At 35.2% G+C, this 16697-nt stretch overlaps 2 protein-coding genes across 8 annotated transcripts in view; one reads left to right on the top strand and one right to left on the bottom strand.

Annotated features, from left to right (window-relative positions):
* LOC106878232 (serine/threonine/tyrosine-interacting protein) overlaps positions 1–7737 on the bottom strand; it is a 41741-nt gene extending 34004 nt beyond the window's left edge. Inside the window, exon 1 of one of the 2 annotated variants that reach the window (XM_052971589.2) lies at positions 7599–7737. The gene's annotated coding sequence lies outside the window, so the exon portion shown is untranslated. Of the gene's footprint in view, positions 1–2320; positions 2454–7598 lie in introns of those variants that run through there. The other variant, XM_014927393.3, reaches the window with a different exon arrangement.
* LOC106878231 (UPF0669 protein C6orf120 homolog) overlaps positions 1–16697 on the top strand; it is a 39611-nt gene that overhangs the window by 11922 nt on the left and 10992 nt on the right. Inside the window, exon 1 of one of the 6 annotated variants that reach the window (XM_014927392.3) lies at positions 806–1056. The exons of 1 other annotated variant lie outside the window; for it this stretch is intronic. The gene's annotated coding sequence lies outside the window, so the exon portion shown is untranslated. Of the gene's footprint in view, positions 1–805; positions 1057–7598; positions 8501–16697 lie in introns of those variants that run through there. 4 more of the 6 variants (XM_014927388.3, XM_014927390.3, XM_014927389.3 and 1 more) reach the window with 4 other exon arrangements.

The following is a 16697-nucleotide window of genomic DNA, read 5'->3' on the forward strand; positions in this document are numbered from 1 at the left end:
TCAACACTGCACAGTGCCAAAGATCCCAGCAATACCATCGCGCTTCAGGACCAATTACTGCAACAGCCTGGGTTTCAGGGGCCCACAGCTTTTTAATATTCTCCCAAATAGCCTGAGGGGCCTACACAAAGTGTATGTAGGTGTTTTCAAATCAAAACTGGACCTCTTCCTGTCGAGAGTCCCAGATGAACCTACCTCATGGCAAGAGGTGCAAATGAGGATAGTTACATCAAATTCCATTATTCACCAAATGCCACATATTAGAGGAGGCTCTCACTAATAACAGTGTAGCAAAACGATGGTGCCCCAGCATGGCCACAGCTCTGAGCTGCAACTTTAAATATATATATATATATATATACATATATACATGCACATATATATACATATATGCATACACACATATACATATAAATACACACATATGTATACATAGATATACACATATATACATACACATACACACACATATACATATGTATATATGTATGTATGTGTGTGTGTATATATATATATATATATATATATATATATATATATATATATACACACACATACAGACCCTATGACCACAAGAAAACAGCTGATGTATCTAGGTGCATCACAGGATGAAGTCTGGAAAAACGTCTATAAATGAAGAAATTTTCTTTCTATATAAACAGCTAATTTTTAAATCAGAAGAGGTTATCGCATTGTAAATATTTACTGCAGAGTAATGATATTTGAGATGTATTACAGATGTCTGTGGTGTGTAATAAATTAAGAGCTCGATTGTTTCGTTTTTTTTTTTTTTTTTTTAATATATATATAAATATTGCTTTTACTTTTATAGGCAAGAGGTATAGTCGATTCAACAACTAGCATATCAATAGAATTATAAATATCAAATTCCTAGCAGGATTTCAACTTGGCACGCGATTAAAAAGCGCAATCTATTTATTCTTTCAACATTGAACGTGACATGTTTGTAAACAAAAATTGTATACAGAATTATCGCAACGAACCTACTGTGCTCACCGAACATCGATTCCACCAGAGAATTCGCTCTGTTTATACGTTTGTGTCTCTTTTATATCTGATTGTTTTATATGTGTGTTTTGTTAATGTATCTATATGTTGATTTGGGTGTGATCCAAATTAAAAATTTTAATGAGAACATGATGATTTAGTTTTAATCACACACCCTTTTCTTTATCTTACTGTCTTATTGTGATGTTAATAACACGAATATGAAAGGATTTTCTCTTTACGAGAGAATAAGTGAAATTCTGTTATTTACAGTACGCCTCTGTGTAAATGTAGATATCCCATAACTTATGAAACTTGCTAATATTTTGCTAATAAACGCGAAGTTTGAGTAGGAAAGGGAAAAAAAAGGGGCAGCTTTTGTTTTTAGAAATTTTCGAAACTCATCTTTATTTAATATATTTTATTTCGTGTGTTTCTCCTGCACAACCCCTTCAGTGACTGGAAGAATTTACACGGGATTTTTTTTGGATAAGTACTTAAGTGCAAAAAGGGAAAATTAAGTGCAGGAAGGAAAATAGATTAATTAGTTAATCGTTGGTATCGATGAAAATAAAATATTTTCAAATACGATACATGAATAAAAGGCATACAATTCCTCCAGAAAATATAAATACATTAAAGTTACTACTTCGAAAGTCTGCAGAAATGGACTTCAAATTCTAGGTATTTCATTGACTTAACTAAGTTTTGGTTGTTTTCTTTTCAGTACACATTATATTGATTTATTTCTTGTAACCATTTTCTTCATATGTAAATTTGTTTTTCCCCCGTCAGTCAGAGAAATTTTTGTTTAGGAATTTCCACCCGTCAGAAAATAAATAAAAATAATAATTCATCCACCCCGAAAATAACCCAACATCGAATGGCGTCTTGAATAATTTTTGACCACAATTCTATAACCTATAATTACATATATTCACATACATACACACACATATGTGTGTGTGTGTATTATACATACACGCACATATATATACGAGTATAACATATATATATATATATATATACATACACACACATATAGATAGATACATACATATAAATTTACACATAAATATACATGCATATTTATATACATATATAATACATATATTTAAATACAGACACGTATAATACATATATTTATATAAATACACATATTTATATACGTACATATATATATATGTACGTATGAATGAGTATATGAGAGAAAGTGGATGTGTATAGACATGAATGTGTATCTCTATATATGTGTGTGTGTGTGCGTACGCACAAAAAATAAACTTGCGACTCTATAAAAGTTTTAAATCACCTCCCAAATATACGATCTGTTTTCCTCCTGTAAATGATCCCAGTCGGGTGGAGGGGAACTGTCAACTGCACCATGTTAATGCAGCGACGACACATGTTCACTCACAACGACTCCATCTTGCCTGTATTGTATCATTCTCTAGTCTTTCAACGATCCCCTTTCACCTTCCTGCACACTCTCACTATCACTCCCTCTATCTTACTATATCTCTTTTTTTCCTCTACCCCATCTGTCTCTTTCTAATTCCTCTCTATCTAATTATCCACTTCTCTCTCTCTCTCTCTAATCTTTTAATGCACACACCTAATTCCTTTTACTTCCCTCACACACACACATCTATGTATATACATACATATATATATATATATATATATATATATATATATATATATATATATATATATATATACATATATATGTGTGTGTGTATGTTTGTATATATATATATATTTATATAATATATATGCACGTATGTATGTATATATGTATACACACAAATATATGTATGTATGTATGTGTATATATATATATATATATATATATATATATATATATATATCTAGATAGATAGATAGATATATGCATATATATACTGTATACACTCTATACAAGTATATCTATCTATCTATCTATCCATCCATCTGTCTATCTGTCTGTTTATCTGTGCGTGCGTACGTGTGTATATGTGAGATCCCCGAGCCTACGTGGTCGTTTGACCTACTAGTCATAGAAGCCAATTCACATTCAAATAACACTCTTTTTTTATATATATATAAAGATAATCTGACCAAAAAGGGAGATCATTAAGTGATTGACTTGACAAACTAAAAAGACCAACCAAATCTCCCGCAAATCATACTCCTAAAAAATAGGAGGGCACACGTAATATTATAATCCAACTGTATACCAAAAGTAAAGAAAACGGGTGGTCGCCTTTGGTCATAGGTTTGCTCGCCTAGTACTGCCCTAGAGCTAAACAACAATAAGAAGGGTATTTTGGATATTGTAATCCTTCATATACAAAGACTAGATGGTCAAGGCTGGACCACCTTTTGACCATAATTCTACTGGAGCAGGGCTGATTTTATGCTGATATATTTCACTCCCCCCTCTCTCTCTATCTATCTATTTCTCTATCTGTCTATTTATCTATCTATCTATCTATCTCCAAATTTCCTTTATGTCTCTTTCGTTTTTTCTTGCTTTACAATATTCTTTTCCCTATGATTCGACTAGACCCCCCCCCCCAACTTCTCTTCTTCTCCCAATCTTTATTAATCTCTTAAAATTCTTTCATCCTCTCTCTAATATTTCGTTCTACTGACTTTCCCTTGCCCCTTTTCTTCTCTCCCTTTCTCACTGACAATTGCGTTCTCTCTCTTTCTATCTCCTATTCACTCAATCTTTGGGCGTATTTTTTTTTCCTGTATTTCCCTTTTATATATTTCTATCAATCTATTTTCCTTTTCTTGTCTCCATAACTTCTATACATCACCCCCTCCCTCTCTCTCTCTCTTTCACTCTACACACCTCTCCCTTAAAATATTCCTTCTTTCTTTCCATCTCCTATTCTCTAAGTTACGACTATCGATTAGCCTATTTTTCTCAGTCAAAACCAATTCCTTTCTTTTTATCTCTTCTTTTCCATCACACATTCTTTTTTTCTACTTTTATCGCCCCAGTATTTTCTATCTATCAGTCTGTCCATCTATCTGTCTGTCCATCTATCTATCTATAGTTGTGTAGCTCTGGCATTAATCCCAAAATTGTTTGGAGTGATGGGTTAAGGCTTGAAAATAGATAAAATTCTTATACTGTATCAGTTCCTATGCTGCAAAAATTTCCTAGTATGTTGCAAAATTTTCCCCATTCACCAGTTGCTAAATCTATTACAACAGAGTGATTTATTCTCGATGGAATAGTTTTAGTGTTTGATCCTTGCCGCTGTTTGAAAATGGTAGAGAGCGATCTATTTCTAGCAGGAAAAAATGTTTTAGTAAAACATAACGTTTACAAATAAAAGGAAGGTGCGCAATGATCTTTTTCCCTTACCTTTCTTGGCAGAATTTAAGCTAATGATTTATATCGTCACTAAATGCTTTAATATTGTATATTTTATTTGTTTCAATCATCGGACTACGGTTGTGTGAAGCGGGAATGACAAACAAAAACACATACATACATATATATATATATATTACTTGTTACAGTTCTTCGACAGTGGCCATGCTGGGGCACCGCCTTGAAGAATTTTTAGTTGGCCTTAATATTTTTTTTAAAGTCTAGTACTAATTCTATCGGCTACTTTACCCGAACCGCTAAGTTACGGGCCGTAAACACACCAACACTGGTTGTCAAGCGGTAGTGGGACACACAGACATCTAAATAGTAATAATAACAATAATCCCTGATTGGAATTTATAAACATTTAATGCATCACTACATGCGTTTCCACAAATCACATGTCTCTTAAGATCACAGTCCGTATTCTTCTCGCGCTTTTCCTTAGCCTCCACGGACAGTGGAACATCAACCACCTTCTCACTCTCTTGCCTTTCCCTAGCCTTCACAGGTGGTTGAGGACAATCCGTGGTGCTATAAATTCATAACACATTCATAGCGACACGGAATCCTCACTTCCACTCTGACTTTCAGCTTATTTTTTAAAGCCTGGTACTTATTCTATCGGTCTCTTTTGTCGAACCGCTATGTTACGGGGACAGAAACACTTCAACACTGGTTGTCAAACGGTGGTAGGGACAAACACAGACACATACAAACACAGCTGTATATATATATATATATATATATATATATATATATATATATATACGACGGGCGTCTTTCAGTTTCCGTCAACCAAATCCACTCACAAAGCTTTGGTCGGCCCGAGGCTAAAGTAGAAGACACTTGCCCGAGGTGTCACGCAATAGGACTGAAAGCGGAGCCACGTGGTTGGGAAGCAAGCTTCTTACAACACCGCCATGCCTAGACATCGTCCGGGTATTTCCACCCCAGAATGACTGGAGAGGAAATAGCCACACAGTATTTGTTCACTACAATTCTATATATTTTGTATATTGCCTCACCTATGTTAACTCTGATAGTACCGATTAGACTAGTGGTTCCCAAACATTTTCAGGCTAAGCATTTTACCCGTCGTATTTATCGATACTGTCAGCTCGCCGCCTTGTTTAGGTGAATAATGTTGGTTCTTCACATAGCTGTCACGGATGAGCTGCGTGTGTGTGAAGCACATTTGTTGTGAAAGGTTATCACTGCAAAGTTCCAAACAGTTAATTAAACTGAAATACCAGAAGGTTTGGAGATCAGGGAGTAATGAAATGCAGTAAGAAGTTGTAATGTGAGTGTTGTGTCGTCTAAGCAGTGGTCAGACAATCTAATGGGAATAGAAAATAGTAATGGCTGAGTTTCAATGTAAGATGAGATTATACCATACGACACAAAACAAAACTGGACACAATATATAATCGATAACAATTAAATCAGAGAGAAAACTAAATACAGTTTTTTTACGATAGATTTCAATGCTTATTTTTTCATAGAAGAATCGGTAGAGCGTTGGACAAAATTCCCTACAGCATTTATTTTAGATTCTTTATGTTTTAAGTTCTAATCCTTCGAGGTTTAATTAATTTTTCATTCTTCCAAGGCCGGTAAAAATAACCAGTTAAGAATTGTGGTCAGTTTAATCAAAAATATCCATCTCTTCAAAGCTGAGGCTTTGTACCTATAAAAGAAATCGATCGCATTTCTTACTCCAAATTTGTGATCCGTGTGCCTTCAATCTTTAGGTGTCCATTCTGACTGTCATTTTACAAAGTAATCAGTATCTCTGAAACTTGGTCGATTCCGCAAGGACTAAATAGTGTGAACACTTAGGAGTTGAGACAAAGTCTTCTCAAAGTCGATCACAAAGTTTGGAAAGCAATAAATAAATAAGCAAAACACAGGCAAATTGGCAGTGTCAATAGAGCGATGGATGAAATGCTTTGCAGTATTTATTCCAATTCGTTCCTTTCTACTCCCGTTGGAGCCAACTAATTAATTTTTTTAACTAAACCCTTTGAAACTTCGGATACTGGTAGAATGTGACAAAATTTTGTATTTTAGAAGTTATTTCACAAATACGAAATAACTTCTAAAATACAAAATTTTGTCAAAAACGTAAAGAGTAAACCCTGTTCTATGTGAAACATTCTACCAGTATCCGAAGTTTCGAAGTGTTCAGTTAAAAAAATTAATTTAAAAATCTGTCCGTCAAATTGAATAGATTCAGTATGAATTTATTTATAGGATAGAGAGAGGAAGTTCACTAGAGTTCGCTACAAATGCATTTATATAGTTGGAAAAAACACAGGGTTTCGAAGTGCTGATTTGATCAAGTTTTGAACAGGAACGTTGGTCAAAGATGACGTGACTGGTTGCAAATTAGTAGGTGCTCGGGAAAACAACAGGACCTTGGGTTATAAATTAGAAGAATAAAAGATACGAAAACCTTGCACATACACAAATTTTAGGCGAAGGTAAAAAATCCACACACCTGGTGTTTAGGGTTAGGGTTAGGCCGAAAACGGGTGGTGTGAGTATTCTTTACCTCTGCCCAAATTTTATATATATATAGGGTGGTCGCTAGAAAAGCGGAAAAGGAATGACTTCTGCCCGTACACCCACACCCATTTTCTCCCAAATTTGTTTATTTAAATATATATTTTTTTTTTTGCCAAAACCACCGTTTTCGGATACGGAGGTTCCGGAAAATTGCCAAAAATCGGGATTGTTAAATTCCCCCCACCCCAATTCTTCAATTTTGACTTTTTTCCCCAACACTAACCCTAATCCTAGCCCTAAAACCCTAACCCTAACCGTAACTATAGAAATGTTTTGAAATTTTTGTCCGAATCATAATGTCTGTATTTTTTTTTTTTCTGCATATTTAGGGAAAAAAAAAAAAAAAATTTTTTAATTTTACAAAAATTTTTGGAAATTTTTTTTAGAATCATAAGCTCCGTATTTTTCCGCATATTTTGGGGGAAAAAATTCTGAAAAAAGTAAAAAATGAAGGAAATGGGGGGGGGGGGGGGTTAATTTAAAAGTGTTGATTTTTGCCAATTTTTTTACAGATTCGTATTCCCCGTAGCCGAAAAGAGGAGGGAGGACTGTGTCGAAAAAAAAAAAAAAATTTTAAGGGTGTTTTTTTTTTTTTGAGGGGACGGGCGGAAGTCTTGCCGCGGAAAATTTGACGCTTATTGCTTACCTCAAATACATCTTGTGAAAATATTCGGCATTTCACGAATTTTCCGCTTTTCTAGCGACCATCCTGTATATACTCAAATTTACGCATTATACGGCAAGGGTAGGCTTTCATTTAAGGGATATATAAATGTGCTCTTAAATGTCCTTAAAGCGAAAAAAAAAAAAAGACACCTTATGAACATATTCCTGTTTCGTCGCAAGTCACCACTATGAAAAAACATAACAAATATAAGAGTATGAAAAAAATTTCAAACTTCCTTTTTATCTTCCCTTTCTCCTTTTCGGAGTACGCAACCCATTTTAGGAGCGGCGAAAGTGAATGACTGTCTAAATCAATCATGGGCAAACCCGCGGCCCGCGTTACTTCCTGCAGAGCACGCCCAACGAAAAATTATAAATTTTTTTAGTAGTGCAGCCCGCCCATTGATGAGTCAAGTTACATGCAGCCCATTTCTCGAAAAAGGTTGTCCGTGCCTGGTTCTAATCTAATAAAAGTAATATAATAAACTGATTTAGAGGAATAATAAAGATTACTGAACGAATGCAATCACTGATCGGCAAACTTTCGGAACAGCTATCATTCATTAACTCACGGAGAAAGAAATGGACAAAGAATTTACTGTCAAACTTGTCTCACAAAACGGGAATAACAGTAAAAAAAAAATCCATGCATCAACACAAACAAGTTCATAACAAAAATAATTGAGTGATACTGAACACACAAAGTTCTGACGTCACAGCCGCTGTGTTTTTCACGTAGTACACAACACCGCCACATGCAAGGTACTTACAAGCTTTAGTTGTGACCACATTCCGATTGTAACAAGTCAACAAGGAGTTAATTTGTTCGTGTCCATGTATTATTTTATTTATCTATTTACTAACCTACTTATCCAACTAAATGTATATTTTCATTTTGATATTTTATTATACTTAAGTGATACATTTGTCGCCTATTGTCTTATGGTGTTAGTTACCTATGTAACTTTAAACTGTTTAAAAATAACTCTAACCGAAATATCATAATTTAACCTATTTATTACTGTTGATAACTATACTTTTTCATTTAGACTTCATAATAATAATAAGTGCATACGTAATCATTATACTCAATAAGTATTTGTTTTAGTTGATTTCATCGAATAAATAGGTGTAATTACAGGTATTTGTTTTATGAATTCCCAGGGGGATAAGTGGTTGTGAAGACAAGACTGATCCTAATTAAATTTATGGTGCAATTTCGTTCCACTGTTTCATTTACCTCTCTCCTAGTTGTGTCATTTAAAAAAAAAGACTGAATTCTAATTTCGTTGGGTCCGACTTTGCATTTCGTTTCCCTGCGTATGTTACACAGGGAGCTATGAAACAAGTACCCGTAATATACTAGATCGAGTCAGTTGACGATGTCAGTTATCTCACTAGTGTAGCTGTAGATTGCGAAGTAAAGTCTATGCAGAACTAAGGAATGAAAATAACTGTGTGTGCGTATGAAAACTTTTATCCGAGCCAGTCTTTATCTGGTTGCTCGACCTGCTATGAATACTAGCCAAATCTGCCTCAGATCACATCCTACTATCTTAAGTAAAAGACACAGTAGTTAATGTAGTCCATCATTTTTTCAAAGATCAGTTCGTTTACAACTGGAATACTTTTGAAGCCTGTTCGATCAGGGCTGGGGCTAAACAACAGCTTTGTTAATTATAATAATTAGTGATAAAAGATATTTTTCAAAGAACTAATAAAAAAAATTGTGACAATCTTAAGCAGCTGGACTGGTTGTCGGGTTAACAACATAATTACTCTACATAATATCGTGTATTTTACTGCATTTCTTTCGTCGCACACACCCAAGTGTTTTCGGGGAGATTCTTCAAATTCTCGGCTCCAGGACAAAAGGAGATGATAGTTAATGTCAAATCCCCCACCTACTGACCACTTGTGATATTAACACAACTAGTTTTGTGTTCAGTAAATAGCAATTTCTTAATTTTTTGAGGGCACTGGAAATTGTCGAGGGAGTAAAGTTTTCGTACTGGATGCCTGGAATAGAAGTCAATCTCCTTCAGGTGTCACCCTAATGTCTTTAAAACAAACTTGGAAGGACATAATGGATAATGCTGTCCTAGTTAGAACTGCTGGAATGCTTTTAATTAGTAGTGACTTGCGACGAAACAGGAACATGTTTACAAAAAGTTTTGTGTATATGTATGTATGTAATTGCAATTTCTAACATTTTTGGCTCCTACTTCAGTACCTTTTCCTTTACTCTTAAGGAATGTCACTTCGAGCGACAAATATTAGAAAACTCTGGCAAGATACGTTGATATTTTCGTCCAACTACTTCTGTTATTGTCTGCCTTCATATTTTTTGGTTGCAGGAAAGTTGCTGGTCCTTCAATTATGACAATGAAAAAAGATGGAGCTAATTGTCATTAATTGTCCACATTGAGTAGTCATGATAGCTCGTGCTTACTCGAACATAGTCGTTTGATATAAATGTAGATTGCTTAAAATAGTGTTTTATCAACTTGGGTTGTTAGTATGGATAACTCCTATCACACATTTAAATAGAAGAATTTTGTAAACAATATATATGTGTGTGTGTGTGTATATACATATATGTGTGTATATATACACGTGTGTCTATATATGTATGTATATATACATATATGTGTGTATATATGTATACATATATACATAATGGATAAGAGAAATGATGTGAGAGAGTAGATGTTTATTCCATGTTTACAGCTGTTTCGTAATCTTGTTATATGACCTACCTTAGTAGGTCAGAAATTGAAAGAAGCCTGTCATATATGTGTGTGTGTGTGTTGATTTGTTTATGTCTCCATAACTTAGTGGTTTGGTAAAAGAGACCAGCCTTTAAAAAAATGTACTGGGGGGGGGGGGGGTGATTTGTTTGATTAAACCCTTCAGTTGTTCCTATCAGTAAGAACAGAAAAAATGTAGGCTTCCAAAGAATAAGTCCTGGGGTCGTTTGCTCGACTAAAGGTGGTGCTCCAGCATGGCCGCAGTCAAATGACTGAAACAAGTAAAAGAGAGTAAATAAATAAATACTATAGGTCCCAATGCATTGATTTGCCTGCCCAGGGGTGTTTATAATGCTGCTAAGACAGCCCTGACCACAACCTCTCTCTTTTTATGTATGTGTCTGCTGGAGTCTTGACAAGGATATTTCTTTAGTATTAAGAAGCAATTGTGTTACTATGTAATTTCTTCATATAGTTGTGATGATTCCCATCTATAAATATGGCAGTCTATGATTTTAGCATAAATATTTAGACTTTCTTTCCCACATACTCATTCACTAAACTTGTTAAACTTTGCTGAATGAATATATACTTGTTTCATTGTTGCTTAACCATTTATATAACCTACCTTAGTGTGTGTGAAAAATACAATTTTCCAGGTATACCAAGAGGTAAATATCTTTGAACATTCACAATTGAATGAACCCAAACAAAAATGATTTTTTAAAACAAATTTATTCTGTAAGGCAACTCAAATGAGGTAACACATTGCCTCATGCCTGGGGACTTAATAAGATCCCACTGTTTGACTATAGTAACTTCAGATTGATCTCATCCTCAGAATCAAAACATCCCTGAGGTTGTGATTAATCCATTTGAAGACTGTCAAAGGACCTTTCCTGTTATTGGCAGCTGGTTTAATCTATTGCCCATTATAACACCAGTGTTGTTGGCCTGAGAATAGCTTCATTATTTCTTTGCTCCTCTCTTAGAGGCCCTAAAAAGGACTGAGACAATGTGATTTGAATGTGAACTTCTTAACCACACATGCAGCCATGTTTAATGCCAGCTGTGTCTCTCTATTTATTCAGTTTTCTTACAGCTATTGTCATAGATCTTCTGCTTAGAGTAAGATTAGCAGAGTCTCGAATTCCATTCAGTCTGCTTAACTGCTGTGCAGTGCTCATCATGTCAAATTTATGTTGTATATATTTCAGAATTTAGAAACAAGCCTACATACACACACATTTATATCTTTATATATAGGTATGTTAGTGCAGATAGGAAAAATAGAAATCAAAATATGAGTATATACTCTTTTACTTGTTTCAGTCATTTGACTGTGGCCATGCTGGAGCACCGCCTTTAGTCGAGCAAATCGACCCCAGGACTTATTTTTTGTAAGCCTAGTACTTATTCTATCAGCCTCTTTTTGCTGAACCGCTAAGTGACGGGGGACATAAACACACCAGCATCGGTTCTCAAGCGATGGTAGGCGGACAAACACAGACACACACACATACGTATATATATACATATATACAACGGGCTTCTTTCAGTTTCCGTCTACCAAATCCACTCCCAAGGCTTTGGTTGGCCCGAGGCTATAGTAGAAGACACTTGCCCAAGGTGCCATGTAGTGGGACTGAACCCGGAACCATGTGGTTGGTAAGCAAGCTATTTACCACACAGTCACTCCTACGCCTATAGAGTGACTCAAGGTCCATGAGTGTTGTGCGTTGGTGTGCCAACATATGAAACTCTTGGACCTTGAGTCACTCTATTTCTTCTGCTAAATATTAATAAAAATATACATAGAAAGAGAGGTGGGGGACAATGCTCATTATAATAGTACTTTTGTAACTTGGTTTACTACAGATTACTTTATAGTGCTTGTTTATATGTTTGTATGTATTTGTCTTGTTGTTGCTCTTTAGCCCTCGGTCAGCCCTGGTTCTGTGGTTCTTTGATAAAACATGTTCAATCTACAATCATCTCATTTTTATAACCGCAATGTTATGTCAGAGTGTATTCTGTGTTCTCCCTTTGTTTTGTTTTTTTAATAGTGTAGTAGTGTGTGATTTAGCTCCTATTTTTGTTTGGTACAATGACAGCATGCAAACTGTCTTATCAGTTGTATGTGTTTGTATATGGAGATAACAGTAACCTAGTGGATTTAGTGTTGGCCTAATCAGTGTTTCAGCTGTGACTTAGTATTGTCTCTTATTGTATCATTTTGCAGTTAGACTCTGAACTGCTTCAGTTCATCCAGCTAATATTAATTAGTAATGAAAACAATATATCATATAGGAAATTAGTTAATTATTCTTATATGACTTAGAATAAGGACTGATTTAGAGTAAAGAGGAAAAGTGTTGTATTCCATTGTAGAAATTATTCCAGAATAATAATAATAATAATAATAATAATAATAATAATCCTTTCTACTATAGGCACAAGGCCTGAAATTTGATGGGAGGGGGCTAGTCGATTACATCAACCTCAGTGCTTGATTGGTATTCATTTTACTGACCCCGAGAGAATGAAAGGCAAAATTGACCTCGGTGGAATTTGAACTCAGAACATAAAGACAGGTGAAATGCCACTAAGCATTTTGCCTGGCATGTTAACGTTTCTGCCAGCTCACCGTCTTAATAATAATTATGATTAATAATGATAATGGTTTCAGATTTTGGTGCAAAGCCAGCTATTTTAAGGAAGTGGTAAATTTATTACATTGACACCCCACCCCACCACCACTTTCAAGTGATACTTATTTTATTGACCTTGAAAGGATGAAAAGCAAAGTCAACCTCGGTGGAATTTGAACTCAGAATATAAAGAGCTGAAAGCAATGCTGCTAAGCATTTTGTCTGCCTTGCTAATGATTCTACCAGTTCACCACCAAATATTGGCACAAGGCTTGCAATTTCAGGAGATAAGTTGATTATTTTATCAACCCTGAAAAGATGAAAGGCTAAATTGACCTCAGCAAAATTTGAACTCAGAATGTAATGACAGGTAAAGTGCTGCTAAGTATTTTGCCTGGCATGCTAACAATTCTGCCAACTCGCCATCATAATAATAATGTCCTGATGCAGTACCAGGCAGTGGCTCTCATGGCTTCTGATCTTAACTGATTGGAAGTGTTATCATGTACATTGTTTTATCTTGGTATAAAAAGATGGGCTACAGTAAATATTCTGCCTAATACCACAGATTTGCTTGTCAACTGTTTGACCTTAACCAGTTGAGCATGTCCCTTGGTGGCTGATGATATGTGCATCTCTGATCATGAGCAGAAGTAGTGGGGGAGCATCATAGCCATGTGTTGAGAGAAATTCTTTGGGATTTGGATTATTCACCTTTGGAAAGATGGTTGTTTTGTTCAACATCCTTAAACAATCCTTATTCAGGGACCTTTTGAGCGAGATGGGGTAATCGACCTGAAGAAAATTCTAACTGGGCCCCACCTGCAAGGTCATTCACTGTTTATCTTGATATGAAATCACCATGTTGCGCACATATGGTTGTGATGCATGTGCATGCTGTACCCTTATCAGACGGGTAGTCATGATGGGTATACTGGGCTTTGTATATTTTGCCCCAGTGTCACTGTGATGGCTTGCACTGATCTCTCAATAATAATAATCGTTTCTACTATAAGCACACAACCTGAAATTTGTGAGGAGGGGACTACTTGATTACATCGATCCCAGTGTTTCACTGGTACTTAATTTATCGACCCTGAAAGAATGAAAGGCAAAGTCAACCTCGGCAGAATTTGAACTCAAAACATAAAGACAGACGAAATGCCACTAAGCATCTTGCCCAGTGTGGACTCTGCAAGTTGCATTGTAGGTTAACTGTCGAGGAAGGTCAGATAGGAATTGATATGGGATTGAGAGCTGCAGAAACCGCTCTTGTACTAGTGGCACAGTAACACCCCATCAGACTCAATTAACAATGTTGGTTTTTCTATTTTACTGTGTGCCAGATGATGACTGCAATGAGTGGTGGGATGCTTTGAGAACTGTCTAAACAATACCAACATAGCAAAGCAGATGTAAAATTATTGCTAAATCAAAGCAAATAAAACGGCTATGTCGAAATTGAAATATATCAGTTGTAAAGTCCACACAATCTATTGTGGTTTAACACTAAAAATCATTTTATATTAATATGTATATATATAGTCTTATACATGCTTGACACTCTTACGTTATTGCTGTGATTCTCAAGTTACTTTATCTGAGGTGTTTTTCTTACAACCCACTCCACCCTTTTGATACCAATCTGCTTGAAGCCAACCTTGGATTTATGATACAAGCACTCTGTTTTAAAATGATCTTGATTTAAGCTTTTTATCCAAATTTCATGTCAGTTTAGGTTTCAAATACCAACTTAATGACAAAATTATTTAATTAAATTTTTTATTATTTCCAAAATTAATTGAAACAAAGACTGTATTTTAGTAGAAATGTGGTAACAAAAGGGTTAAAGCTACAGAAATTATGCTATCCTGTATCTAATACATGTTACCTGTCCATAGAATGTCTGTTAATTAGATTCAAGTAGAATTTTTCTACTTTAATTATCGGATTCTTAATTTCTTTACTCAGTTCAATGCTATTTTACCATACAGTCAGAATAAAAACAATTTTGAAATCAAATTCTTCTGTGCCCTTCTACATTATGCTTCATTCTCCTACATTGTTAAATCTTATTTCTGTGGTGTGTTTCAATATTTGTTGTCATTGTACTTGTTAATTCTATACCACTGGATGATTAATTTCTGATATCTCTGTATACTGTATATCTATAGCTTTATCAATATTATCTGTATATTATCAAACTAAAGACAGTGTGTCCTTGGCCACATTTAAACCTAAATGGCTTACAATGTTCTATCGCTGACCTATAGATTATTGGTTCAAACCCACTTTTTCTGAACTGTACCTCTTTCAGCTGTTTGAAACAATGTTTCTTGGGTAGATGTGCAGCTGTAATAGTTCTGGGTAGACTGGCATTATAGAAAGTGAAGGTATTTTTTGTCCTTAGCTGAGGCTGTGTTTATTGCTATTGCTGCGGTTGGTATTTAGCACCGAGTCAGCTGTATGATGAAAGGCATTTTAACTATGATCTTCACATCAGTATAATTGTTTTAAAATGGTTAAGTATGATTTGAGGGAGATTTAGCTGCTATTTCTACCAGATTGAGTGACAGTCTAGAGACTCCATTGTTGAATGGTGTAGTTATTATTGTTGGGTATCCAAGAGTAACCCCAATCAAGCAGTTCTATTACATACAGATAGCTGGCTGAGTGACAAGGTGTGACATATAATTATAACATAGCACTTTGGATTCTGCACAATCCAGTATACAGTGAAGGATCATATGGGTGAAACCTGACAGTCTGACCATGTTGTACTCACCACTGTCTGGCAGATTTTGATGGTGGCTACAACAGTGATAGACAAAATGGACTCCAAGTGCAATAGTTGCAGTTCCTCTGCACTGGTGTGCATCTCAGCATAGTGTTTGATGCCATTGGGTGGATATTTCTTATATTTGTTCTGAATGAGAAAGATCGTGTTTTGATGATGTTGGAGTTGAACTCTGAGGTATGATGTATGGTGGTCATTTTTCGTGTAATGACAAGGACTGGAGTTGAAGCTTCTTGAAACAAAATGTGCGCCTTGCATGGAAATACATGCTGGTCTTTCATTTTTAGTATTTTTGTTTTGTTTTGTAGCTAGTGAATAAGTGTGGTTTATGTACACCCTGTGAAAATGTATGTTATCTTGGTTACAGTGTAGGTTCTTTTGTTTATTGTAAAGAGACTGGGGGGGGGGGGGGGCATTTATTATTTTTTTACTGAATGTAGTACTTGTAATGCCTGAGTATATTTGTGCATTTTGTTTTACTTATTTTACTATTCATTATACATGTCATGAATGTTCTGGAGGTGTTGTATGTAACTTCTTGTAGTTTTTATTTTCTTTTGAGTGTGAAGGTCAGTTGTATTTGATGTTCTCTTGTAAAGCTGATAAGAAGGATTCAGTGGGTGCAACTTTAAGTCTGTTGTTGTCCAGCCAGATTTCTAACTGATTTATGTAGGGTGGAGTTGTTGTGCAGCTGTCTAGAGAATGGTAGTAAGGTGTATGATATCCTCTAGATATGAGGTGGTCTGTATATTTTATAGAAATAATGAGAAGGTTTTGTAAGTAGCGGTCAAAAATGTTGAGCCAACAGAGGAGCTATCAATGTTCTTACTCAACCAGAAATTGTAACTGAATCTTTCTTAAATACCACCCTATTATCCTAA

The sequence above is a fragment of the Octopus bimaculoides genome, chromosome 11 (genome assembly GCF_046866305.1).
Source record: "Octopus bimaculoides isolate indiv1 chromosome 11, ASM4686630v1, whole genome shotgun sequence".
In the NCBI taxonomy this organism is placed as follows: Eukaryota; Metazoa; Mollusca; class Cephalopoda; order Octopoda; family Octopodidae; genus Octopus; species Octopus bimaculoides.